Raw genomic sequence first — 26162 nt, 5'->3', positions numbered from 1 at the left:
TGACTAAGAAAGTCAGAGCCTCCTGACTTGCTCCTTTTTCTTCTTTTTCTTTCCCACCTTCCCCTTCTCCACTGCCATTAAGCCTATTAGAGTGTATATAGACAGTGCCATATTCTGCTGATAGCACTTATATTTAAATTGATCACTGAGTACCTAAAAGAAATTGTTAGACTGCAGTCAGGATGACAGCATAGGTAAACAGGGGTCAACTCCTTGCACAACCACATCAGGATTACAACTAAATTACAGAACAACAACACTCAGAACCATAAGAAATTGAGCAGGAAGCCTGACAACTACAGAATTAAAGAAACTACATCCATCCAGACTGGTAGGAGGGGAGAAACATGGAACAGTCTGGTCCCACATCCATGTGTGATGACTAAAAATTTAAGAAGGATACCTTGGGAGCGAGAAGTCCCAGCCCCACAAGGTCTGCCGGCCCAGGGTTCCAGTGCCAAGAATATAAATCCCCATCACTTCTGGCTGCAAAACCCAGTAGGGATTGATTTGGTGGAAGAAACTTCTGGAGTCCTGAGCATTCCTCTTAAAGAACCCGTATGCAGATTCACACAAGCAGACTCACTCCCCCTGAGCTCCAGCACCAGTGTAGCAGCTTAAAAGACACCAGTGGCATACTGGGAGGAAGTGAAGTGTCTGGCATTAAGGCAAGAGCTGAGGGACAGCATTCTCCCAACAGAAAGGTGGGCAGAGGCCTTTTCAGAACCCTCTCCCCACAGAGACACAGAGCCAGAAGGCAGATGGCATATCTGAGACTCCATCAACCTGGGTAACATTGTTTGCCCCACCCTAGAGATCCCCAGAGACTCCATCCCACACAACTTATTTATAGGCCCACCCAAGCTGTTAACAGAGTTTTCCATATGAATGGCTGGTCTTGGCTCATGCTTCACAATTTCCTATCCTCTCAAACAGGCAACAGCCAGCCTCAGTAAGCTCCCAGCTCCTATACCTCTTGTTAAGTGGCCCCAGGCCCAGCATAGCAGCAGCTAGCCAAGATTTACTGCTTGGTTTCACCTGGGAATCAACAAACCCACCACAATTAGCAACCATCTCATATTGTTTTATAGCCCAAGCAGGATGACCCCAGGCAAAACACCCTGGGTGGGGTTGACCTTGGCCTGCACTACCTGGAAAACCCCAGAGCCTATGCACCCAGTGGACAGCTATAGACCACATGAAAGCACCACCACCCTGCTCCTACACACCTGATCCTCTATGGAGGGCAGAGGTTGGTGGTTGTGTTTAGTGGTCACAGCCAGTCCTTGCAGCTGACTGGCCTGGGTAAATCCCTCCCATTGACCTGCCAACAGCAATCAAGGATCAACTACAAGAGGAGTGTATACTCAGAGCACATGAAAGGTACACCTTGAGTACCCGGCTTGAGTGATAGGGGAGCTGTGCCACTGGACCCTACAAGATACCTACTATATTACGCCATGTTACCAAGGCAGGGAGTTTTAGCAGCTCCACTTAATAGATAGAAACAAACACAGGGAAGCTGCCAAAACAAGGAGACAAAGAAATATGGCCCAAATGAAAGAACAGATCAAAATTCCAGAAAAGGAACAAAACAAAAGGGCGATAAGCAATCTATCAGATGCAGAATTTAAAACATTGGTTATAAGGATGCTCAAGGAACTTAGTGAGGACCTTAACAACATAAAAAAGATTCAGTCAGAAATGAAGGACAGGGGAGACTTCCGGCAAGATGGAGGAATAGGTGGACGCACCTTACCTCCTCGCACAACCAAGATGAGAACAACAATGATTTGCAGACAGAATATCACTCAGAACTGACAGAGGATTTATCTGAATGGAAGTCGGACAGCCAAGAAGTTGAAGTGGACCCGTAACCAGGCTGGTAGGAGACGAAGAGCCGGGTGGTTGCGGGGCTGGCGTGGGTCGGCGGTGCGCGGAGGTCGGGGAAAATTTGGCGTGAAATCGGCGCGACAGCCATCCGGGGCGCAAGAACGCAGCGGTGACCCCTGAGTATGCAAGCTGTGACTGGCGGACCCAGTGGGGCAGTGACTGTGGACCAGGGCAGAGCTTGCAGCCCAGAATCCCAGAGAAGGGTCTGAGCCCAGGAGAACGGAACTACCACCATTGTTCCCTCCCGTCCCCGCTCCTGCCCCCACATATAACATCACAATCTAGTGACCGGAGTGCCCAGCTCCGTGAACACCTAAGGCTCCGCCCCCCACCATAACAAGAGCGACCAGACCGGAAAAAAAAAAAAAAAAAGGAGAGACAGGGAAAGACATAAGACATGTTTCCAACAGAACAAATCAATCCCCCAGGACTCATCCTTTTGAGCGACCAAGAAATAGCCAGTCTATCAGATGCACAATTCAAAACACTGGTGATCAGAAAGCTCATGGAACTGGTTGATTTTTGGCACAAATTAGATGAAAAAATGCAGGTTACCATAAAAGAGATGCAGGAAGATATACGGAGGAGAGCCAATAGTGAAAGGAAGGAATCTGAGTTTCAAAACAATACAGTGGACCAGAAGGAAGAAAGAAACAACCAAGCAGGAAAGCATGATGAAATAAGAATTAAAAAAATCGAGGAAGAGCTTAAGAGCATCCAGGACACTTTTAAATGTTCCAACATCCGAATTATAGGGGTACCAGAATGGGAAGGAGAAAAGCAACAGATTGAGCACATATTTGAACAAATAATAAAGGAGAACTTCCCCAATCTGGCAAAGGGAACAGTCTTCCAAGAAATCCAAGAAGCTCAGAGAGCCCCAAAGAAGTTGGACCCAAGAAGAAACACACCAAGGCACATCATAATTACATTAGCCAAGGTAAAAATGAAGGAGAGAATCCTAGAAGCAGCAAGAGATAAGGGGACAGTCACCTACAAAGGAGTTCCCATCAGACTGTCAGCCGATTTCTCAAAAGAGACCTTACAGGCAAGAAGGAGCTGGAAAGAAATATTCCAAGTCATGAAAGACAAGGACCTACATCCCAGATTGCTCTATCCAGCAAAGCTCTCATTTAGAATGGAAGGGAAGATAAAGTGCTTTTCAGATAAGGTCAAGTTAAAGGAGTTCATTCTCACCAAGCCCTTATTTTATGAAATGCTAAAGGGACTTATCTAAGAAAAGAAGATAAAGAAAAGACATGTATAGTAAAAGGACAGCAGACTCACAATTATTAACAACTACACCTAAAGCAAAACCAAAAGAAACTAAGTAAACAACCAGAACAGGAACAGAACCACAGAAATGGAGGGCACATAGAGGGCTAGCAGCAAGGGGGTGGGAGTGTAACAGGGTGCAGCCAAGAGGGTAGCCTCAAATAGGGATCTGTAATAAGATCCAGAAGAGCCTGGAGATAATTGGCTCCACACCACAGGGCCACACCTGCCCAGAATCTGGCAGCTGTAGCCAATTGTGAGAGGAGCCGGAAATGGGGCTTCAGAGGAAGATTGGCGCCGGGATTTAAACCGAGACGCAGGAGCCATTGGAGGGGGAGAGCCATGTGCAGCCCTGCAAGAGAGAATCCCACAGCTTTGGCAGAGTGAAGACTCCCTTGGCCCTGAGAGAAGGAGAAGCACGCGGACCTGACGGAGTGTAGACTCCTGCAGCCCTGAGGAGAGAGCCATGCTGCAGCCCTGAGGAGAGAACCACGCGGCCTGGCAGAGTGGGGCCCCCACAGCTTTAGAAGGGGGAACCGCCACCTGGTTTTAGCAGAGATCCCGGTGACTCAGCCGAGGGTGCCGGGAACCCAGGGAGGTCTCCCAGTCGAGATCGAGTACTAACTGAGAAGAACCAGGGACTGCCTGAGCCATGGACTTCTATTTCCTTCCCTGAGATACGGTACTCTGGACTGGGCAAAGGGGGAAGGAAGGAAGGACTGTGTGTGTTTGTGGGTGTTTTTAGGGACTTTGGGATTTTGGTGAAGACATTAGGTCACTACTTTAAGTTTGTATATAGCATTAAATAAATGTTTCCTTTCCTTTTCACAAATCTCTGGCATTGAGAGACGTCTTTCCTCTGGCGGCGGACATAACGGACCCAGGGCCTTCTTTCAATAATAGTATATCATCCCAGGCCCCCCCCTTGTTGTGTTCTGTAACAGGAGGAGGAGAGAGAGGGAAAAAGTACAGAGAATAAGTAGCATAGAATGTAGGTTGAAAATAGATAGGGGGAGGGCAAGAATAGTACGGGAAATGTAGAAGCTAAAGAACTCATAAGTATGACACATGGACAAGAACTAAAGGGGGGAACGTGGGTGGGAGAGGGGGTACAGGGTGGAGGGGAGAGAAGGGGGGAAATGGGACAACTGTAATAGCATAATCAATAAAATACATTAAAAAAAGAAATGAAGGACACACTAATTGAAACAAATACCATATGATCTCACCTATATAGAACCTAATGAACAAAACAAACAAATGAGCAAAATAGAACCAGGGGCATGAAAACAAGGAACAGACTGACAGTGACCAGAGGGGAGGAGGGAGGAGGATGGGGAGGAAAGAAGTGGACAGTCAAGGAGCATGTGTAAAGGATCCATGGACATGGACAACAGGGTGTACATAGACTGTGGGAGCAGGGGGCAGTGAGGTGGAAAGAGCCATGGGAAAAAATTGGGACAACTGTAATAGAACAACAATAAAAAAGTAAAAAATAAGCCCTGGCTGGCGTAGCTCAGTGGATTGAGTGCAGGCTGGGAACCAAAGTGTCCCAGGTTCGATTCCCAGCCAGGGTACATTCCCGGGTTGCAGGCCATAACCCCCAGCAACCGCACACTGGTGTCTGTCTGTCTGTCTCTCTCTCTCTCCCTCTCTCTCTCTCTCCCCCTCCCTTCCCTCCCTAAAAATAAATAAATAAATAAAAAATTAAAAAATATAAAAAAATATAAAAAAATAAAAATAAAAATTTGGGAAAAAAAAAGAACAATTTACAGGGAAACAGCAGCAGAGTGGATGAAACCGAGACTCAAATCAATGATTTGGAACATAAGAAAGCAAAAAAACAAGCACTCAGAACAACAAGAAAAAAGAATCCAAAAAAACAAGGCTAGTGTAAGCTGGTGGTAGGAGGCCTCTGCGTCAACTACCAGTGTTCCATCATTCATATCATAAGGATGCCAGAAGGAGAAGAGAAAGGGCAAGAAATTGAAAAATCTATTTAAAAAAAATGAAAGAAAACTTCCCTAATTTGGTGAAGGAAATAGACATGCAAGTCCAGGAAGCACAGAGAGTCCCAAAGAAAATGAATGCAAAGAGGCCCACATCAAGACACATCATAAATAAAATGCTAAAGGTTAAGATAAAGAGAGATGTTAAAAGCAGCAAAAGAAAAGCAGTTAGATTCCTACAGGGGAGTTCCCATAAGACTGACAGTTGATTTCTAAAAGATATTTTGCAAGCTAGAACAGATTGGCAAGAAATATTGAAACTCATAAAAAGCAGGGACCTACAGCCAAGATTGCTCTACCCAGCAAAGACATCATTAAGAATCAAAGGGCAGATAAAGAGCTTCCCAGACAAGAAAAAACTAAAGGAGTTCATCATCACCAAACCACTGTTATATGAAATGTTAAAGGGACTTATTTAAGAAAAAGAAGATCAAAACTATGAACAACAGTATGGCAATAAATACACATCTATCAACAACTGAATCTAAAAAACTAAGCAAATAAGAACAGAGACAGAACCATGGATATGGACAGCATTTTTATGGTTCCCTGATGGGAGGGGTATTGGGGGAATGGTGAAGAGGTGAGGGAATTAAGAAGTACAAATAGGCCCTGGCTGGTATAGCTCAGTGGATTGAGCGCAGGGTGTGAACCAAAGGGTTGCCAGCTCGGTTCCTAGTCAGGGCACATGCCTGGGTTGCAGGCCAGGTCCCCAATAGGGGGCATGCAAGAGGGAAACACACATTGATGATTCTCTTCCTCTCTCTCTCCCACTCTTCCCTTCTAAAAATAAATAAAATCTTAAAAAGAAACTAGAAGTACAAATAGGTAGTTACAGAATAGCCATGGGGATGTAAAGTACAATATAGGAAATGGAGTAGCCAAAAAATTTATATGTATGACCCATGGACATGAACAATGCTGTGGGGATTGCCCAAGGGAGTTAGAATTGGGGGTGCCCGGTGAAGGGGAGCAAATGGGGCAAAATTGGAACAAGCGTAATAATCATAATTAAAATAAAGCATAATGAATAAAATATAATTAAAAATTAAAAAGTAATAAAAATAAAACAGAAATTGTTAAATTGGTCTTCCATAGCTGGGGAATCTGGCAGAAAGGACATCTTCCTACCCTTGGAATTTGCACATACATTTTCTCCACAGGTGGATAGGAGGGGACCTGGGACTTGTTTTGCAGCAAAGATTCTGAGCTTCTGCCATTTCGATCTCTCAATTTTAGGGACAATCTCAAACAATAATGTAACACAATTTTTGTGCAGAGAGCTTAATTTTATTTTATTTTGTGGAGGGGCTTCTTATACCGTGTTGATTTTATATTAATAACCACTTTTTGTGGTCCATATTCTACTTTAGTGTTTGAGTAGGTTCCTATGCAGTTGGCCATTTCCCAGCAGCCCAGACACTAGATGCAGCAGATTGTTTCAAGTCTCTGAAGCTTGCTCTGCAGGTACTGTTAGCAGGGGTCTTATTTTAAAATGCTGTGTTTCTATAGGGTCCACTGGGCTTGGCATGGCTGCCTTCAGCTCAGTCTATGGTAATGGTAGAAACTTATTGGCCTTTTCCCCTCTCTTCTGCCTTCTTGAAGTAGTTACAACTTTAGGAGAACATTATTTTCTTGAGGTCATGTGAAGTGGTCTTTTTATCTTTTTGCATATCTTCAGAACCTGGTAAGGCAACAAGGTCAGCTCAGAGGACACTATGTTGGAAGAAGAAAATGGGGCTGCAGGGAGAAGGGGAGCTAAGGAGGAGGTTGGTACCAAGCAGAGGCAGGATTATCTGGGGAGGGTGGAAGATGTAAGACTTAGATGGGGAAGAAGAGGAGAAGCATAGGTAGGGTCAGCTGACCTTTCTATTGTGTCTTGATCCAGGATGAGAGTGGATCTTTTTCTTCTTCCACCTCTGGATGCTTGTGGTTTGTGGCTTCCATGATTTCTTGGTCACTTTTGCCATGTTTAAGTTCTCAGGACTCCTGTCTTCTGTATATATACTCCTCTCTCCCAGGGTAATGAGGAATCACACACCTTCAACATTGTTTGGTCATCAGGGCCCTCCCTACAGCCAATGGTGGCTATGGGGAGCTCAGACATCCCAAAGAACCACTCCAGAGGGATGGGGATACTGGGGAGGCCAAGATGCTCTGGTGGGAAAAAGCACCCACTACAGAGCATTCCCAGACTGATCTCCCACACCTCTTCCTCTCCCCATGTTCAATTCTAGTTGTGCACATGGCAGAGAGGGGTGTTTTTCCCCAAGCCATTCCCCATGCTTCATTCTACTGTCTCCTGCCATTCACTGTAACCTAGTATTATGGATATCTTACCTAAAATCAGCATGATACAGGTATGGCCTGATCTGAAAAACCTAGGAATTAGAGAATTAGGGTAATGTGTTTGAGGCATGGTGACCTCATTGTAAGTTCAGACAAGAAGGCTTTGAAATACGACTCAGGGCAAGGTAGGTATGCATGCATGTATGAGTACTAGTGCTACTCATTCACAAGAAATTAGTTTAAGGGTATGAAATAAGATAAATTAGGTATATATGTTTATAGATATCATAACTGAGTATCTTTGGAGAGCAGATGGGAATTTCTGGAAGAAAATGTCAAAGGGACAACGAATTTTAACTTCAAATTTAAGGGTTAGAAGACAAGCAGAGATCAGAAGTAGAAGCTCACTTCCAGACCACAGCTCACCTTTCTCCCCATCTATACCTGTCCCCACTACAAACAGTGATAAATGACAAACCTAGGGAGACAGCAAGTAGATCAATGATTGACCTGGGCTGGCAAAAGACTAGGGAAACTAGGGAATGACTGCTAATGGGTATATGGTTTCTTTCTGGGATGACAAAAATGTTCTAAAATTAAATTGTGGTGATGTTGCACAATTTTGTAAATATACTAAGAATCACTGCATTGTAAAAAATACTGGAATATGATTTGGTTATACTTAAAATATGATTGTGATTATAAAGAGAGCAGAAACCAGGTTAAGGGCTAAAACTATAGACCTTGAATGGAAGCCTGAGGCTATAATTTGTAATACACAAGAAGGGATCAAATGAACTAGGCCTTCATTTTTTCTGAGGGGAGAGGTGGCATTATGGAATAAAATGAAGTTTGTTTTGAAAAGCAGGATTCTGGAAGGGGAAAGGGTGAAAGAGGAAGACTGTGGGAAATGAAGAAGAGTTGAATTAGGAGATGAGAAAACATGCAGACAGTCATTCTTATGGCCTAGGTCACGAAACGTCTATCATGTGCTGGGTAGGCTGATCTATAAGGAACTGAAACAGCTGGGCCACAGTCCAAGAGCTGATGATCCTCTCCCCAGACTGATGCCTATTCTTCCCTGGCTTCTATTTTGGTGAGAGTGAGCTCTATCAGCTATATCACCTTATTGAAACTAGTAGGCAGTAAGGAGTACCTATCTACCCACAGCTGATGCCACAGTTGTAGGTGGAGAAGCAGTATAGCTACAGACAGGATCTGTGAAGCAGAAAAGGGATATGGCTTGCCAATGTTCTATGAATTATAGAACATTGGTATACTCCAGACTCGGGTTAAAAAAAACATGATCATATTCCTGGTGGTCAAGAAACTAGAAAAATTTCTTTGTCTCTCTTTTGTCACTCCCACTGTGCTGTAAGTTAAAAATAAAATAAAGGATAAGAGTGAATAGACAGTGTAATTGAAATGTATTAAAAGACTAATTAATAACATTAGGATTCAATAAAAATACACAAAAATATTATTGGTGATTATTTCTACCTGGTTACAGTTCCCTTACTAGACTTTAATTTGCTAGAAGGCATGGTGATTAGACCATGGAGATATTGACGTAAATATCTGGTGACTTGAATGAATATATAAGTGTACAAACAATGGATAAATGAATTAATGTTAGTGTGATGCAATTACAGATTTTTACTTTTCTGTTTTCTAAATTTCTTTACTATGCTTGTACAATTGACTGTACAAGTTGTGTTACTGTTTCTGGTTCAAGTTGGCTGTCTGACAGTGGACACTTATCTCTTTTCTCCCAAGGAGCTCCATTATGATGATGATAATTTTTCTAAAGGTGTGAAACCTCAACATGAAGAGAATGGCAGAAAGCAGTCCATGGCTGAGAGATTACACTTCTGGATTACAAAATTGACATTGGAATAGGTACTAAAGAAAGAGGACAGGGGACAGTGCAGTCTAGAATACACAGAGAGGGTGAGTGCAGCTAAGGGTATAGCCACTCCTTTCTGTAGAACCTAGGAGTATCTCAGGAATGGGAAACACCAGGTCATATCAAGAACAAGGTATTGAGAGGATGGGCATCTTAGAACTCAAAGGAAGGACCTTGATACTATTTTACCAGTTATGTAAATGGTTTAAGAATAGGGAAGGGAATAGGGCAGTCTTCTGGCTTTTAATTATTTTGCTTATTATTATTCCTGAAAGGTGGATTCCTTTAAGATCTGGGAGAATAATTGTGGCAGTTATGCAGGCTCAGACTGAGTTGCCTCATTAAAATGGATGCAGTGACTGGCAAATCTAAAGACAAAAACTTGCCTTCACACAGGGCACTTTGTCTACTGCATGTAGTAAATTCAACTTTTGCCACTGCTTCATTTTCTCTTGGAACATATTAAAAGATTAAAAGTAACCCAGGCAGCCATTCCAAAGTAAATTAAATTATCTTTTTTTCTAAGGATTTAATTTATTCTTGGAGAGAGGGGAAGGGAGGGAGAGAAACATTGGGGTGAGAGATGATGATTGGTTGCCTCACACACACCCCATCTGGACATCAGGCCCGCAACCGAGGCAAGTGCCCTGACCAGGAATCGAACTAGTGACCTTTGGCTTTGCAGGATAACACTCAGCCCACTGAGCTATGCTGGACAGAGCTCAGTGAATTTTTTTTGAAGACTCTCAACGCATTTGCCCATTTCATGGTGGGTGATTTACGAGCACACTTGTCCACACTGTGCTGAGTGTTCAGCAGTTTTTGACCAAATGAGCGCATGACCCCTGTGCCCTACTCTCCCTATTCACAGAATCTCGCCCCACGTGACTTTTTTTGTTTCCCCGGATGAAAAAAAGTCCTCAAAGTGAAATGTTTGCTGATGTGGAAGAAGTGAAACAAAAAATGGCAGAAGCACTAAAAGGTATCAAAATTGATGAGTTTAAAAATGGTTTTGAGTAGTGGAAAAAATGTCTCAATAGGTGTATTGCATCAAATGGAGAGCGCTTTAAAGGTGACTGAAGTTTAAACGTGGGAATAACTACACAATTTTTTATAAATAAATTCCATTTTGGGGGTTCCCCCTCATAAAACTATATATAGTTCCAAACATTTATCAGCTTATACAATAGGATTATCAGTCATTGGTGAAAGAAAAATAACCATGTATTAAACTGGAGAAAAACAGATTTTTGAATCTGTTAGAGTCCAAAGATAGCAACGGAGTAGTGAAATGAATAGAGGAGAGACAAAAATTATTAAAAGAATAATGATGAAAGGAGGGAAAAGATATCCCTTAAAGAGAAATGTGTTTCTAAGAAGCAGTGAACATTATATTCTTGAACAAGTAGTTGTGTAACAGGGTGTAGCCAATAGGGGGGCACCCCAAATAGGGATTTGGAATGGGGTCCAGAACTCAAGGTGTTCAGGAAATATTAGGATGTCCTCACCACCGCCCCCCCCCCCCCCGCCCCCCAGGTGTGGGTTGGGGGAAGGGACAAATGGAGCAGGGCCACTGAGAGAGGTTTCGCATAGCAACAGCCTTGCAGCTACCCTCCAGCATGGTTATTTAACATATCTATAACCTTTGACTGGTTACATAGATATGTTAAATAGCTGTGGCCATGCTCTGAGCCAGGGGGAGGGAAGTAACTTCCCCACCAAGACATAACTGGGGGGCAGGTCCCCTGAGTTACAGCACCTGCCTGGGAGCTTGGAGAAGACTGGCTCCAAGACATGGGCCACCCCTGCCCAAACTCAGGATGGCAGCCCAGTAAAGCTGGAAGGATATGAGTTCTGGCATGTGAGGCCAAGTGTGGGAGGAGTTGGAAATGGGGCTGCAGAGGAAGATTGGCCCCGGGATTTAAACTCAGATGAGGCAGCCATTGGAGAGAACCACGTGTCTTTAGCAGTGGAGACTCCCGCAGCCCTGCGAGAGAATCACTATGCGGCTGTAGTAGAGAACCGCCACTCAGCTTTGGCAGGATGGTGACCCCCGTTCCTTGCAACCATTGAGGAGAGAGAAGCACACGGTTTTGGCTGAGTGGGGACTCCCGTGGCCCTGGGGGAGAGAGAGGACCACGTGGCTGGAGCAGTGGAGAGAGAACCTTGCAGCTTTGCCAGAGTGGGGACCCCTGCAGCTTTAGAAGGGGAAACCACCACCTGGATTTAGCAGAGATCCTGGCCACACAGCTGAGGGTGCTGGGAACTGAGGGAGGTCTCCCAGCCAAGACGGATTACTGGGAAGAACCGGGGCTGCCTGAGCCACAGACTTCTATTTCCTGAGATACGGTACCCCAGCCTGGGCAAAGGGGGAAGGAAGGACTGCATATGTTTGTGGGTGTTTTAAGGGATTTTGGGATTTTGATAAAGACATTAGGTCACTACTTTAAGTCTGTATAGCATTAAATAAACATTTCCTTTCCTTTTCACAAATCTCTGGCATTGAGAGACGTCTTTCCTCTGGTGGCGGACATAATGAACCTGGGGGGTTCCTTTTGGGTAATAGTATATTGTCCCAGGCCCCCCCTCTTTGTTCTGTAACAGTTGTAGGTCACAGACTGCTATGCTGGCCACAAAGGGGGCCAAACAAGAGATGACAGATGCAATCCCACTACTGGAAAGCAACTCTAAGCATAGGCCCTATGAGATCATAGGTCCATAGCATATTATTCCCATCCTCTTAATTCTACTAATAGATTACACAGTGAGTGAATACAGAATACATAATCACAAAATATAAAACTTCCAAACTAGTTATAAGAAACAAAGCTTTAAAATATCAAAGCATAGTCCTCTACAATGGAGTAAACTGCCTAAGTAATGATTGCACATTGAGCTTCCACATTAAGAGTTCATTTGATGAAAGGGTTTTATTACTTTTAAAAAAGTCTGAAAATTACTTGTCTAAGGATGGCAGAACTATTTCAAATACATGTGGTTTTTTAAAAAAAACTAGTAGTGTTTGAAAATGCTGTAGTTAACTTGCATAGATAAGGCCAAAAAAATGATCAAATATTCCATGGAACCACAAAGATCTAAAATGCCACAAACATAATACAGAAAAATATTTTATTTTGTATAAATACATTAATTAATGCTGACTTCTGGATTTTGCTGACCTACAAACAGGCTCCAAAGAGGTACATCTCAGTTTAGGGTATTACCCCCGGTTTGGAAAATTCAATCTCTCTGTTTTGGAACCCCAGGCACATAACTAATGTATGACTTGTATAAAAAGGACTGGCTGTCCTTAATACTGGAAGATTATGTAGCTAGAACAATGCATGCTTTGCCTACAGTCCTTCATGCACTAATGAGATACTATAAAACTCTTCAGAGCTGTGATTCCTATTGGTAGGACCTTATTTCTGATTTTGGCTCCACTTCTGCCTAATGGGGTTAAATCATATTTTCCCCCCCTTCAATGTAAATGTTTTCCCTTAAAACTGTTGCATACCATTACCCTGTCTGTTCTGAGCTTAAGGCCAAAAATTTCCTAATTCCTTCTTCCACACACAAATGTGTGTGCAATGTGAGCAAGTTGTTTTCACGTTATAATGGCTTTAAGAAGTAGAGTAAGAACTAAGAAGTCAAGAAATCACTTCGAGTCAATTACTGCATATAGAGATGAAATAAAGATAGGACAAATAATTTGAACTCTTAAACATAATGCAACTCTTCCATGGCTCCCTGGCATTTAATCAAGATCTCCCAACTTTTTGATGATGTACCATATATTAGTTTTCTAGGGCTGCCATAATAAAGTATTACAAACTGTGTGGTTTAAGCAATAGAATATTGTCTCACAGTTTTAGACACCATGACTCTGAAATTAAGGTGTCAGCAGGATTGATTTTGTGTGAGGACTGGGAGGGAAGGATCTGTTTAATGCCTTTCTCCTAGCTTTGATGGTTTGCTGGCAATTTTTTAAAAAGATTTTGTTTACTTATTTTTAGAGAGAGGGGAAGGAAAGGAGAAGGAGGGAAACACTGATATGCAAAAGAAACATTAATCAGTTGCCTGTCACATGCCCTCAACCCAGGAATGTGCCCTGACCAGGAATTGAACTGGTGACCTTTTAGTTTGAGGGCCAGCACTCAATCCACTGAGCCGCACCAGCCATGTCTGCTGGCAACTTTAAAGCTGCTCGTCTTATAGAAGCATTGCCCCAATCTCTGCCTTCTCTTTACATGGTGTTCATCTTTACAAGGACACCAGTCATATTGGATTAGGGTCCCAATCTATTCTGGTATGACTTCATCTTGACAAATTACATCTGCAATGACCCTATTTACAAATAAAGTCACATTTTGAGATACGAGGGGGTTAGAACTTCAACATAAATTTTTTTGGGGGGGACACAATTCAACCCATAACACACCATTTTATATATATAATTTACATCCAGTAGCACAATAAGAATTACATACACTGTAATACCTACACAATAATGTTAAATATACATAGAAATAGTATTTTCTTTCTGACTCTAACAGACTGCCTTGCACACTCCATGGATTATATACATTTCGCCAGTCTCAAGGGAAAATCAAGCTCTTAGGCTTGATATATCCCATTCCATGATCTGCCCTCTGCTTACATGGCCTGCCTTGTCTCCTGTCACCCCCGGTGATATCTGGCATTGCAACTAATGTGAAATATTTGCAGTTTCCCACACATTCTAGGCTCTTTGTCATTTCAACAGCTCTGCACATGCTGTTTCCTGTTTCTAGAATGCCCTTATTCTCTTTGCTTCCTGTGAACACAAGATGCACTCCCAATTATTGTCTGAAACTCAAATGTCATCTCTGGGAAGACTTCATGGACTGCTCTAGGCAGCATGAAGCAGTTTCTCAGCAGAGGTAGCACCTTATTATTCATACCTTAATTATTGCAAATTTCTGTTTATAAACATGTTAGGCTGAACTGACATTTGACCATTTTTCACCTAAAAATGGATGCAATTTCATGTGCTTCAACTTAATATTTCACTAGACAAGTCTATTGAGAGGAGGGGCTGTTTTATTCATTTTTATATTTCTAGTAACTAAAATAAAGTTTAACATCAGTAAGTTCTTAAAACATGCTTCTTGAAATTAAGGAAAAGCTTACTGTAACACCACAAACATTCTACTTTCAGATTTTCCTTTTCACAATTGGAATACATATTGAAATCAATCATTCCTATAAGAATAACCATTGGTTTCAGCTTCATTGGCTTTCTTTAGGTTCACAGTATTTTAAAGTATTTTTCCTTCCTTTTGTATCTGTATGTGTGGTAAAATCTCTTCAAAAGAGACATTCATGTTTTTTTTAAATAGAGAAAAAGCAGATAGAAGCTACCTAAGTGTTGTTTTGTAATCAATACCAAAGTATTTCATTATTTTACTGTTTTAATTTTAAAATATATTTTTACTCTTTCAAATAAAAATGTAGGTAATCATAAATAGGAATATAAGTAGGAGAGCTAAATAAAGAGACGAGTTGTGTAAAATGGATAAGACATTTGAAATTCCGACAGTTTTTTAGTTAAAACAAAGGTAAGTCTAATGTCAGAAATTCAAGTTTTTCCTAAAGCATTCGGTTTGTAGAAAAGTTGTGATAACTGAAATAATGTTTAAGTATTACATGTATAGTTAAAAGGCAAATGGATCCCACACAGCATGCAGAAATATTCAGATAAAGTTAGGAGGCAGTACCTGGTGAAGTCAGTGGGAAATTAGCAGGAACTGAAACATGATTACGTGAACATTTTTCATTCTTTCTCATTAAAGCCCTTAAGTTAACAAATGTGTTCACTGACTTTTCAGCGTGCAAAGGCAGTCATCAGCAAACTCCTTTCACAATCGGGCTCTAGTCAATTTTAGAGATTCCTTTTCTTTTGTAGCACTTCATGTCCCTTATACTTGAGCTACAGGGAACTTATCACAAAGAACACCCCATTGAACATACCATTATTCCATATCTTTTTCCCAGTGCTCTTCCCTTCTCTTCAAAAGTCTTTTTCTATCTTCTCTGCCAAATAAACTTTAAAAATTAAGCTCAAATGTCATCTTCTTTGGGGTGCTTTTCCTCATTTCTCTCACTAAGAGTTGTTAATCTTCCTTTTGCATTTTAATTGTTCACCAGTTCATGACACCAGTACTTTACTTCAACCACAGTATTATAATTTATCTGTTGAGGTCTACTTCTCAATTATATCATCACATAATGCTGGGTATACCACAGATACTCAGCACTGTTTGCTGTATGTATGAGTGTGAAATGAGATGACAATCTTGAATAACAAAGCACCGATGAAAAGCTTGTTTGGAAACAGAAACTGTGACAATGGAGTAAGGGCTGCTCCATGAGGACAGGGACAAGGTCTGCCTTGTTTAGTGCTATATTCTTAGTACTTAGCTTACTGCTTAGCACCATGTATGTGCTTAACAAGTATTTACTGACTAATACTTAATGTATGTGGAAAATAGCAGACTATCTAATAATTACTTGAGGATAAATGGAACAAGGGGATGCATAAATATATAGTAAGAGAAGCACCTCTAACATAAGTGGTAGTATATAAAAGAATAAAGAAACTGTAGAAAATAATATCATTTCCTACTGAAATTTTAAAAAATTTACTGAACATGTCATTATAAACATGAAAAATTATCAGAAAAAGGACAGGCAATGTATTACAAGATGATGTAAATATGATTGCTTTCAATTAGTCATAGAGTGGTAACAGTAGGAAATAATATCATTTCCTACTGTTTCCCACTGTTCTATATTATTATATAGAAAGTTTCTGTCTGAGGCATCATGAGTGGTATTTAATGCCCAAATTGATCTACTTATTTATAAGCACACCACGTTATGACTATATACCTGTAGTTTATACAACTATACACCTACTGCATTATTTTAGGCTTGTTTTACTATGATAATCACTGACACACTTGCCTTGGCAGCATCATCAAGCAATATTTAAGAGAACATGTATACCTCTAATTCTTATGCCTGGGTACTGACAGTTCACTGTGAAGAAGCTGAAGAGAAGAATGTCCACATTACTCACACTTTCAACCTAGATCAAAGTGATGGGCAAGGTACACTGGTGGTATTTGTGAAGTCTGATGGCAAGATTAAGACTTCCAGGCGAACTCGATGCAAATTTACAAGAACTTTACAAATAGAAAGGTTATCTTCTTTGCTCAGCACTCAGACCTGACTCCAGGTTTCATGTCTCCGTATTAAAGGTTTCCAGGTACCTGATTTGTTTTTCTTTTTTCTGTTCTCTTTCACTAACAGTGTAAAACTTCCAGTGACATTAGTCTAAAACTTACTATATTCTACTCATTGAAATCAAATATAGGGATTAAACGGGAAAAACTAGAAACCCAAATCTAAGAATTGCAATTACAATATAAACAAATTTAGGCATAGCTTGGGTTAGATTTAAAAGGTAATTAACTACAAGAGTGATTATTTGATGGTTCTTTAGCTATTTTAATTATATATGTTTTTCAATCTAATGATACATAAGTAGTTATTCATTTTAATGGAATCAAAGAGTGCCAGCACTTGAATCTGAGGCCAGATACATGTTACTTTGTGGCACTGCACATAAAATACACAGCCACACTTTTCAAAGTAGAATCTGTGAAACTAAAATAATGAAATAACTTAGTGACAGTCATAGCTTTGTAATTTCCTGTCTCTAAGACATGTGCAGTATGTGGACAAAACTATTTGCTTCTAAACATGGGTCATCCCCCCTTAGGATGTTAGATTTGCTTCAGGATATTCAGGTTACCCAGACTTTCTTTGGGCAACTGAATTGTAGTGTCTCTAGAAGTTCAAGCCACCGTTTATATAGGTCAGCCTGTCTTTACTCTTTCCTACTCTCATCCTTCCCTTAGAAATACTCTTGGCCTATTCTTTCCTATGACATAAAAGGAACTGTGTCTACCAGTGCACTAAAAAACAGTGAAACATTTTTAATGCATATTTTCTGAATATAACAATTTAATTAACTGAAACTTCTAAAAAGATCAAGTTTGGATTTAAAATTCTGATGCTTTGGACTTCCAGCCAAGATGGAGGCATAGGTAGACACGCTGTGCCTCCTCGCACAATGAAAATAAGGACAATAACAATTTAGAAACAAAAAACAACCAGTACTGACAGAAAATTGAACTGTATGGAAGTCATAAAAGCGGTGGCTTGCAGACCCAGCGAGGCGGTGGATTATGGAGGGGTGAGGAGCACAAGGTGGCTGGTGGACCAGGTAGTCCCACATTCACTTGCAGATAAACCAGGTGAAACTGGGGAGCAAGACAGACTGCACAACCCATGGCTCCAGTGTGGGGAAATAAAGCCTCAAAACACCAATTGAAAATACCTGTGGGGGTTGATGTGCTGGGAGAAACTCCCAGCCTCACAGGAGAGTTCATGGAGAGACCCACAGGGTCCTAGAATGTACACAAACCCATTCACACGGGAATCAGCACCAGAAGGGTTCAATCTGCTTGTGGGAAGGGGCGGGGGAGTGACTGAAATCTGGCAGAGAGTGGAGCAAGCACCATTGTTCCCTCTTGGACCCCTCCCCCACATACAGCAACACAACCCAGGGACTGGGTTACCCCACCCTGGTGAACACCTAAGGCTCCACACCTCACTATGTAACAGGCGAGTGGAGACAAAAAAAAATGGCCCAAATGAAAGAACAGATCAAAGTTCCAGAAAAAATACAACTAAGCAACCAAGAAATTGCCAACCTATCAGACACACAGTTCAAAGTACGGGTGACCAGGAGGTTCACAGAATTGGTTGATATGGTCTCAGAAAAGATGAAAAAATGATGGCTATACTAAGTGAAATGAAGGAAAATGTACAGGGAACCAATAATGATGGGAAGGAAACTGGGACTCAAATCAATGGAGTGGATCAGAAGGAACAAAGAAACATACAATCAGAAAAGAATGAAGAAACAAGAATTCAAAAAAATGAGGAGAGGCTTAGGAACCTCCAGGACATCTTTAAACACTCCAACATATAAATTACAGGGATACCAGAAGAAGAAGAGGAAGAGCAACAAGTGGAAAACTTATTTGAACAAATAATAAAGGAGAACTTCCCCATTCTGGCAAAGGAAATAGACTTCCAGGAAGTCCAGGAAGCTCAAAGAGTCCTAGAGAAGTTGTACCCAAGGAAGAACACACCAAAAGGCACATCATAATTACATTAGCCAAGATGAAAGATAAGGAGAATCTTAAAAGCAGCAAGAGAAGAGACAGTTACCCACAAAGGAGTGTCCATAAGACTGTCAGCTGACTTCTCAAGAGACCTTATAGGCAAGAAGGGACTGGAAAGAAGTATTCCCAGTCATGAAAGGCAAGGACCTACATCTAAGATTACTCTATCCAGCAAAACTTTCATTTAGAATGGAAGGGCAGATAAAGTGCTTCTCAGATAAAGTCAAGTTAAAGGAGTTCATCATCACCAAGCCCTTATTTTATGGAATGTTAAAGGCACTTAGATCTAAAAATAGAAGATAAAAAACAAGTACAGTGAAATGACAGCAAACTCACAATCATTAACAACCACACTTAAAACAAAAACAAACTCAGCAAACAACTAGAACAGGAACCATAGAAATGGAGATCACATGGAGGGTTAGCAACAGGGGAGTGGGAGGAAGAGAGAGGGGGGAAGGTACAGAGAATATGTAGCATAGATGGTAGGTAGAAAATAGACAGGGTGGGCAAGGATAGTATGGGACATGTAGAAGCTAAAGAACTTGTAAGTATGACACATGGACATGAACTAAAAGGGTGGAATGTGGATGGGAGGAGGGTGCAGGGTGGAGCCGAGTGAAGGGGGGAAAATGGGACAACTGTAATAACATAATCAATAAAATATATTTAAAAAATAAATAAAATTCTGATGCTTTATACTTTTGCTACTTTTTGCAAGATAGGATAAATTAGTCAGAATGAACATGGAATTCCAGTTCAGTTTTGAAAAAAGCCTTTGAAAACTTTTCAAAACATGGACTGAAGTGAAATGCCCACATATATGAAGCTTATATGAGGCACTCAGTAAACATTTTCCCCCTACCCACAGTGATAGTCTGATTGTATGGCTGAAACTATGATGAGACAACAATTATTCTGGAGATGAAGTTCAACAGTTCAAGAAAGTGAGGAATATGTGGGAAAGGAAATTCACAAATTGGGTACAGGGTTGGGTTTTCAATCCAGACATTCTCTGAGTTTATCATTTTTATTTTTTAAAATATATTTTATTGATTATACTATTGCAGTTGTCCCGTTTCCCCCCTTTTCCTCCTCTGCCTTGCACCTCGTCTCACACCAGTATCCCAAACCCCTTAGTTCATGTTTGTAGGGGATCGCTTTGTTTCTGTCTGGCAAATGTGACTCAGCTCTATATGGAAAACCTACAGAAGCAAAGTGGTGGGCAGGAGCCAGACCTTCAAACCAAGTTTTCCTGTGGGAATCAGGCCTAGAAAATACATACAGACTGTTATGGGTTGCTCTTGCTAAAACTCTATCACCCTGGTCTAAAACAACACATATGTATCATCTATCTTCAAGGTAATTTCCAAAGCCTGTGTGAATTCACCCAAGGACAGAGCTAATCAGCTCTCCACCATTCCCCTCTGTATGTTATTTTCATTTCCTTGGTTGTACCTAAAATGTAGACAATATTCTATGTAATAGATAATAAATCTTTCTCTGATGTAAGACCCAAGAAAAACAATAAAAGCCTGTCTAGGTAAGGGTCGGCACGCTCTCCTTTTGAGAGAGTGGCCGAGGCATTCATACATTCTCCCCTTGAGAGAGTAGCTGTGTCATTCCCTTTTTCTCCACAGGATTGCTGTTGTCTGTGCATTTATTTTCTCTTTCAGCTACAACAAAGTGGAACTCTGCTGGCCGAAGTCTGCCACACATGTCCATGTGTCATATACAGAAGTTCTTTGGCTTCTCCATTTCCCATACTATTTTTAACCTTCCCCTATTTTGTATCTACCATTTATGCTTCTTATTCCCTGTATCTTTTTCCCTACTCTCCAATCTCCCCCTCCCCACTGAAAACCCTTCATGGGACCTCCATTTCAGTGAATCTGTTCCAGTTCTAGCTGTTGGCTTTTCATTTTTTTTGTTGTTGTTGTTTAGGTTCTGTCGTTGACAGTTGTGAGTTTGCTGTCATTTTATTGTTCATAGTTTTGATCTTCTTCTTTTTCTTAGATAAGTTCCTTTAACATTTCATAAAATAAGGGCTTAGTGATGATGAATTCCTTTAACGACCTTATCTCGGAAACACCTTATCTGCCCTTCCATTCTAAATGACAACTTTGCTGGATAGAGTAATCTTGGATGTAGGTACTTGACTTTGATGACCTGGAATACTTCTCTCCAGCCCCTTCTTGTTTGCAAGGTTTCCTTTGAGAAATCAGCTGGTAACCTTACAGGAACTCCTTTGTAGGCAACTGTCTCCTTTTCTCTTGCAGCTTTTAAGATCCTCTCCTTATCTTTCATCTTGGCTAATGTAATTATGATGTGCCTTGGTGTGTTCCTCCTTGGGTCCAACTTCTTTGGGACTCTCTGAGCTTCCTGGGCTTCCTGGAAGTCTATTTCCTTTGCCAGATTGGGGAAGTTCTCCTTTATTATTTGTTCAAATAAGTTTTCCACTTGTTGCTCTTCCTCTTCTCCTTCTGGTACCCCTATAATTCAGATGTTGGAACATTTAAAGTTGTCCTGGAGGTTCCTAAGCCTCTCATTTTTTAGAATTCTTGTTTCTTCATTATTTTCTGATTGTATGTTTATTTCTTCCTTTTGCTCCAAGCCATTCACTCGAGTCCCAGTTTCCTTCCTGTCACAATTGTTTCCCTGTACACTTCCCTTTATTTCACTTTGCATAACCTTCAGTTTTTCCTCTATTTCGCAACCTTACTCAACCATTTCTATGAGCATCCTGATCACCAGTGCGTTGAACTGTGTATCTGATAAGTTGGCTGTCTCTTGGTGGATTAAAAGTATTGGCTGCGGGGCTTTGATTTGTTCTGTTTGAGCCTTTTTTTTTTTTTTTGGTGTGGTCGCCTGTTAAATACTGAGGGGTGGAGCCTTAGGTGTTCACCAGGGCGGGGCAACTCAGTTGGTGGGTTGTGACACTGTATGTGGGGGTGGGGTCCGAAAAGGAACAACGGTGCTTGCTCCACTCTCTCTAGGACTTCAGTCCCCTCTGCTGCTTCCCACAAGCAGATTGGGACCTTCTGGTGCTGGCTCCCTGGCGGGTGGGCTTGTGTACATTCTAGAACTCTGTGTGTCTCCCCAAAAATCCCTCCTGTGTGGCTAGGAGATTCTCCTGGAACCTCAACCCCCACAGGTATTTTCAATTGGTGCTTTTAGGCTTTATTTCCCAGCACTGGGTCCTGGGTTGCGTGGTCTGTATCACTGCCCATTTTCAACTGGTTTATCTGCACGCAAATGTGTGACTTCGGACAGCCAGCTGCCTTGTGCACCTCCCTGGGTCTGCTCTTGCCTCCCAAGCCTGGGGTCTGCCACTTGGTCCATCAGCTGCCCTCGTGCACCTGGGGTCCTCCAACTGCCGACCTGCACCCTGCATGCCCACATCTGCCAGCCACCGCTTTTTCCTGCCAGGACCCCTTGACCTCCCTCTTTGGCCTCCGACTCCACCCCTCTTACTGGCTTGGATGAATGGTTATCAGACTTATGTACAGTTCATTTCTCTCAGTTCTGGGTTTTTTTTTCTTGTTTGTGTCTAAATTTTTGTTGTCCTTAGTTTTGGTTGTGCAAGGAGGCATGGTGTGTCTACCTACACCTCCATCGTGGCCGGAAGTTCTCTCTTGCTGCTTTTAAGATTATCTCTTTATCTTTAACCTCTGGCATTTGCATTATGATGTGTCTTGGAGTGGCCCTCCTTGCATCTATCTTGTTTGGGACTTCTCTGTTCTTCCTGGACTTGCATGTCTATTTCCTACACCAAATTAGGGAAGTTTTATTATTTTTTCAAGTAGATTTCCAATTTCTTGTTCTTTCTCTTCTCCTTCTAGCACCCCTATGATGCAAATGTTGGAACCTTTGTAGCAGTCTCAGAGGCTGCTTACACTACCCTTTTGTTTTTCTTCTTCTTGTTCTTACTGGTTGTTTTTTGCTTCCTCGTGTTCCAAATCATTGATTTGATCCTCAGTTTCATCCACTCTGCTGTTTCCTTGTAAATTGTTCTTTATTTTAATTAGTGTATCCTTCATTTCTGACTGGATCTTTTTTATGCTGTTAAGGTTCTTTAAGTTCCTTGAGCATCCTCATAACCAAATGTTTTGAATTCCACATCTGACAGATTGCTTATCTCCCTTTTGTTTGGTTCTTTTCTGGAGTTTTGATCTGTTCTTTCACTTGGGTCATGTTTCTTTTTCTCTTGTTTTGGCAGCTTCCCTGTGTTTGTTTCTATGTATTAGGTGGAGCTACTAAACCTCCCTGTCTTGATATCATGGCCTAATGATGTAGGTGTCCTATAGGGTCCAGTGGCACAGCCACCTCTGTCAACTTAGCTGGGTACTCAACATGCGCCCTTCACGTGGTCTGAGTATTCCCTCCTCTTGTAGTTGATCCTTAATTGTTGTTGACAGGTCAATGGAAATGATTTACCCAGGCCAATCAGCTCCAATGAGTGGCTGTGGCCACTGACCACTCTCTGTGGAGGATCAGCTATGCAGGGGCAGTTTGGATGTGCTCCAAAGTGGTCAATAGCTGTCCATTGGGTATGCAGGCTCTGTGGTTTCTTGGGTGTTGCATGATAATGTCAGCCCCCACCTGTGTTTTGCCTAGGACCACCCTGCCTGAGCTATAAAGCAATCTGAGATGGCTGCTACTTGTGCTACCAGGCAATGCCAAACTCTGAATCTAGGCTGGTTGCTGCTAGTGCCAGGCCTGGGGGCTACTTGGCAAGAGGTATGGGGACTGGGGACTCACTGAGGCCAGCTGTTGCTTGTTTGAGAGGATTTAGGGAGTTGTGCAGCATGAGCCAAGGGAAAGCACTTTGGGTGGGTTAAGTTGGGTAGGAAAGTCTCAGGATCTTCAGGGCAGGGCAAACAGTTTTAGCCAGGTTGATGGAGTCTCAGATACGGCACCAGCCTGCCAGCTCTGTGGCTCTGTGGCAGAGGGGGGTTAAAAAGAGGGACAATGGCCTATGCCCACCCTTGTCTGGGAGAAAGCTGTCCTCTAGCTCTCACCTTGATGCTAGACACTTCAGTTTCTCACTGAATACCACTGGTACCTTTCAAACTGCTACCCTGGTATTAGAGCTCAGAGGGAGGGAGTCTGAGTAAGTCCATGTGAGTTCTTTAAGAGGAACTGCTGAGACCAGAAGTTTCTTTTACCGACTCAATCCCCAATGGTTTTTGCAGCCAGACATTATGGGTATTTATGTTCTCGGCACTGGAACCCTGTGCTGGAGGTCCTAGTATGGGGCTTGGACTCCTCGCTCCCAAGATATCCCTCCCAATTTTTTATCTACCACATGTGGATGTGGGGCCAGTCTGTTCTGTGTCTCTACCCCTCCTACCAGTCTGGATGCATTTGGTTTCTTTAATTCCATAGTTGTCAGGCTTTCATCCAACTCGATTTGTGATGGTTCTGAGGGATGGTTGTTTTATAATTTACTTGTAATTTTGATGTGGTTATGTGAGAAGGTGAGCTGTGTTTACCTATGCCTGGAAGTACCCTCTCATTGTTTTTTAAACTACCAAGACCATTGGCATTTAAGTTTGTAATGTCTGGTCCTCATCCTATAAAGATCACAACTCTATACTTTATATACCTCTTTTCAACACATGTTTACTGAGCATTGACCACATCCCAAATACTATGCATACAAATATAAATAATGCATTATTCCTGCCCAATATGTTAAATGATCAGAGGTAGAATGAGATGGTGCCAAAGAATGGTCAACTCTGAGTAGGCAGGACAGGAAGCATGGTGCTAAGGAGAGGCCTGAACCAAATCTGGAAGTGTAAGTATAACTTTGTTAGAGTTGCCAGGCAGAGGAAACAATGCATAGAGGGTCATAGAGTGAAACTCTTATCGCAATTATATGTAGTTCAGAATAGGTGAAACAGAGGGAACTTATAGGTGTGTGGGAGAAACAGGAGTACTGCAGTTATATCAAGAATGGCTTTTGTCAGGTCCTGTTGAAAATGGTGGGTGCTGAGGAGGTGAGGGAAACTATAGAGGGGAGGAAGCCCGAACAGCCTGAACTACCACTGCCCTAGTAGCAAGAAGTATGGCAGCTGAGGCTGGAAAAGCAGGAGTATTCCTTGTGGACAACAGGTTCCTGAGCCTGGACTCACCCACATATGTTCTGTACAGAGACAGAGCAGAATGAGCTGATATAGATCCAGTGCCACAGAACATGGTTCCAATCCAGTAGCCCAAGTCACTTATAGTAAAAAATTTAGAGGTGATGATGATTATTTCTGGGCCATTCTGTAGCATGATGAAAGAAGTGATGATGCTTTTAAACTAACCAGAGATCCTACTGAGTTAAATGCAGCCAATTATACAGTGTGGCACTTCTGCTGAGTTCTCTTAAAGTCACTTCAAACGGATCTACATGAGGAAATGAACTACATCAGTGCAATAATTGAAGAACAGCCCCCAAACTATGAAGTTTGGCACCACAGGTATTAGTGGAACGGCTAAAAGATCCATTTCAGGAGCTTGAGGTTATAATTAGGATGCAAAACATTATCATGCCTGGCAACATCAACAGTGGGTTATTCAGGAATTTAAACTTTGGAATAATAAGCTACACAGTATGTAGACCAATTTGTTAAGCAGGACATGAAGAATAATTCTGTCTGGAACCAAAGATACTTTGTAATTTTTAACACCACTGGGTACAATGATTTGAGAAAGAAGTCTGGTACAGTCTGGAAATGATCTAACTAGTATCATATAATGACAGTACATGAACTAATTGAAAGCCATGTTGCAGGACTGTGGTCTTTCCAAATACATATCCCAATTTATTAAATCAATTACTTGATTTGCAACCAAGTCTCAATTCCCCCTACTAATTGCCTTTCTTATTGACATTTATGAAGATATGCTAGAAAACCAATGTGACAACAAGGAGAACATTCTTAATAGATCATTGGAGTTATGTGAAATCGTAGCTAAGCAAAAGGACACTTTAAGGAAGGAATATTGGGCATATATTGGAAGATCCTTTTGAAGTGACACAGCACAGAGTGTCCCACAGACAAATGTGCAGCAATAACACCATCTAGAAGAACTTAATGGAATGCTTTTATTTCTTTAAGAGACTCTAATGCAGGAGTTTAACACTAGAGCAATCATTCATTCTCTTTGCTTGTGCTATAAAACATGGATTGCACAGGTATTGCTTTTTAACAAGAACTAAGTGTGATATTCTTTGGTGCTGCTGCTATTCAGACTAGCTCTAAGTAATTTGAGTCTTTTAAAGCAAAGTAATTCAGGGGAGGGAGAAGAAACAAAGTCCTATAAAGGAACTTTTGCAGTCTTATCAACATTTACTCTAATCCCTTAGCATCACCTCCTTCCTAAATGGTGAATGCATCAGGATTTGCAGCATTAATGATTGCAGATAACTTGTACATAATGGATATGAGGTAACTTAAACTTTGGTTAAGGAAGCAAGGAATGCAATTGCTA

At 41.6% G+C, this 26162-nt stretch overlaps 1 pseudogene; it reads left to right on the top strand.

Annotated features, from left to right (window-relative positions):
- Positions 1 to 24369: 24369 nt before the first annotated feature.
- LOC114508198 lies at positions 24370 to 26095 on the top strand (annotated as a pseudogene).
- The last annotated feature ends 67 nt before the right edge of the window (positions 26096 to 26162 follow it).

This window comes from Phyllostomus discolor, chromosome 10 (genome assembly GCF_004126475.2).
Source record: "Phyllostomus discolor isolate MPI-MPIP mPhyDis1 chromosome 10, mPhyDis1.pri.v3, whole genome shotgun sequence".
Taxonomy (NCBI): Eukaryota; Metazoa; Chordata; class Mammalia; order Chiroptera; family Phyllostomidae; genus Phyllostomus; species Phyllostomus discolor.
Note: the sequence above shows the minus strand (reverse complement) of the source record. Positions and strands in the feature narration are given on the sequence as shown.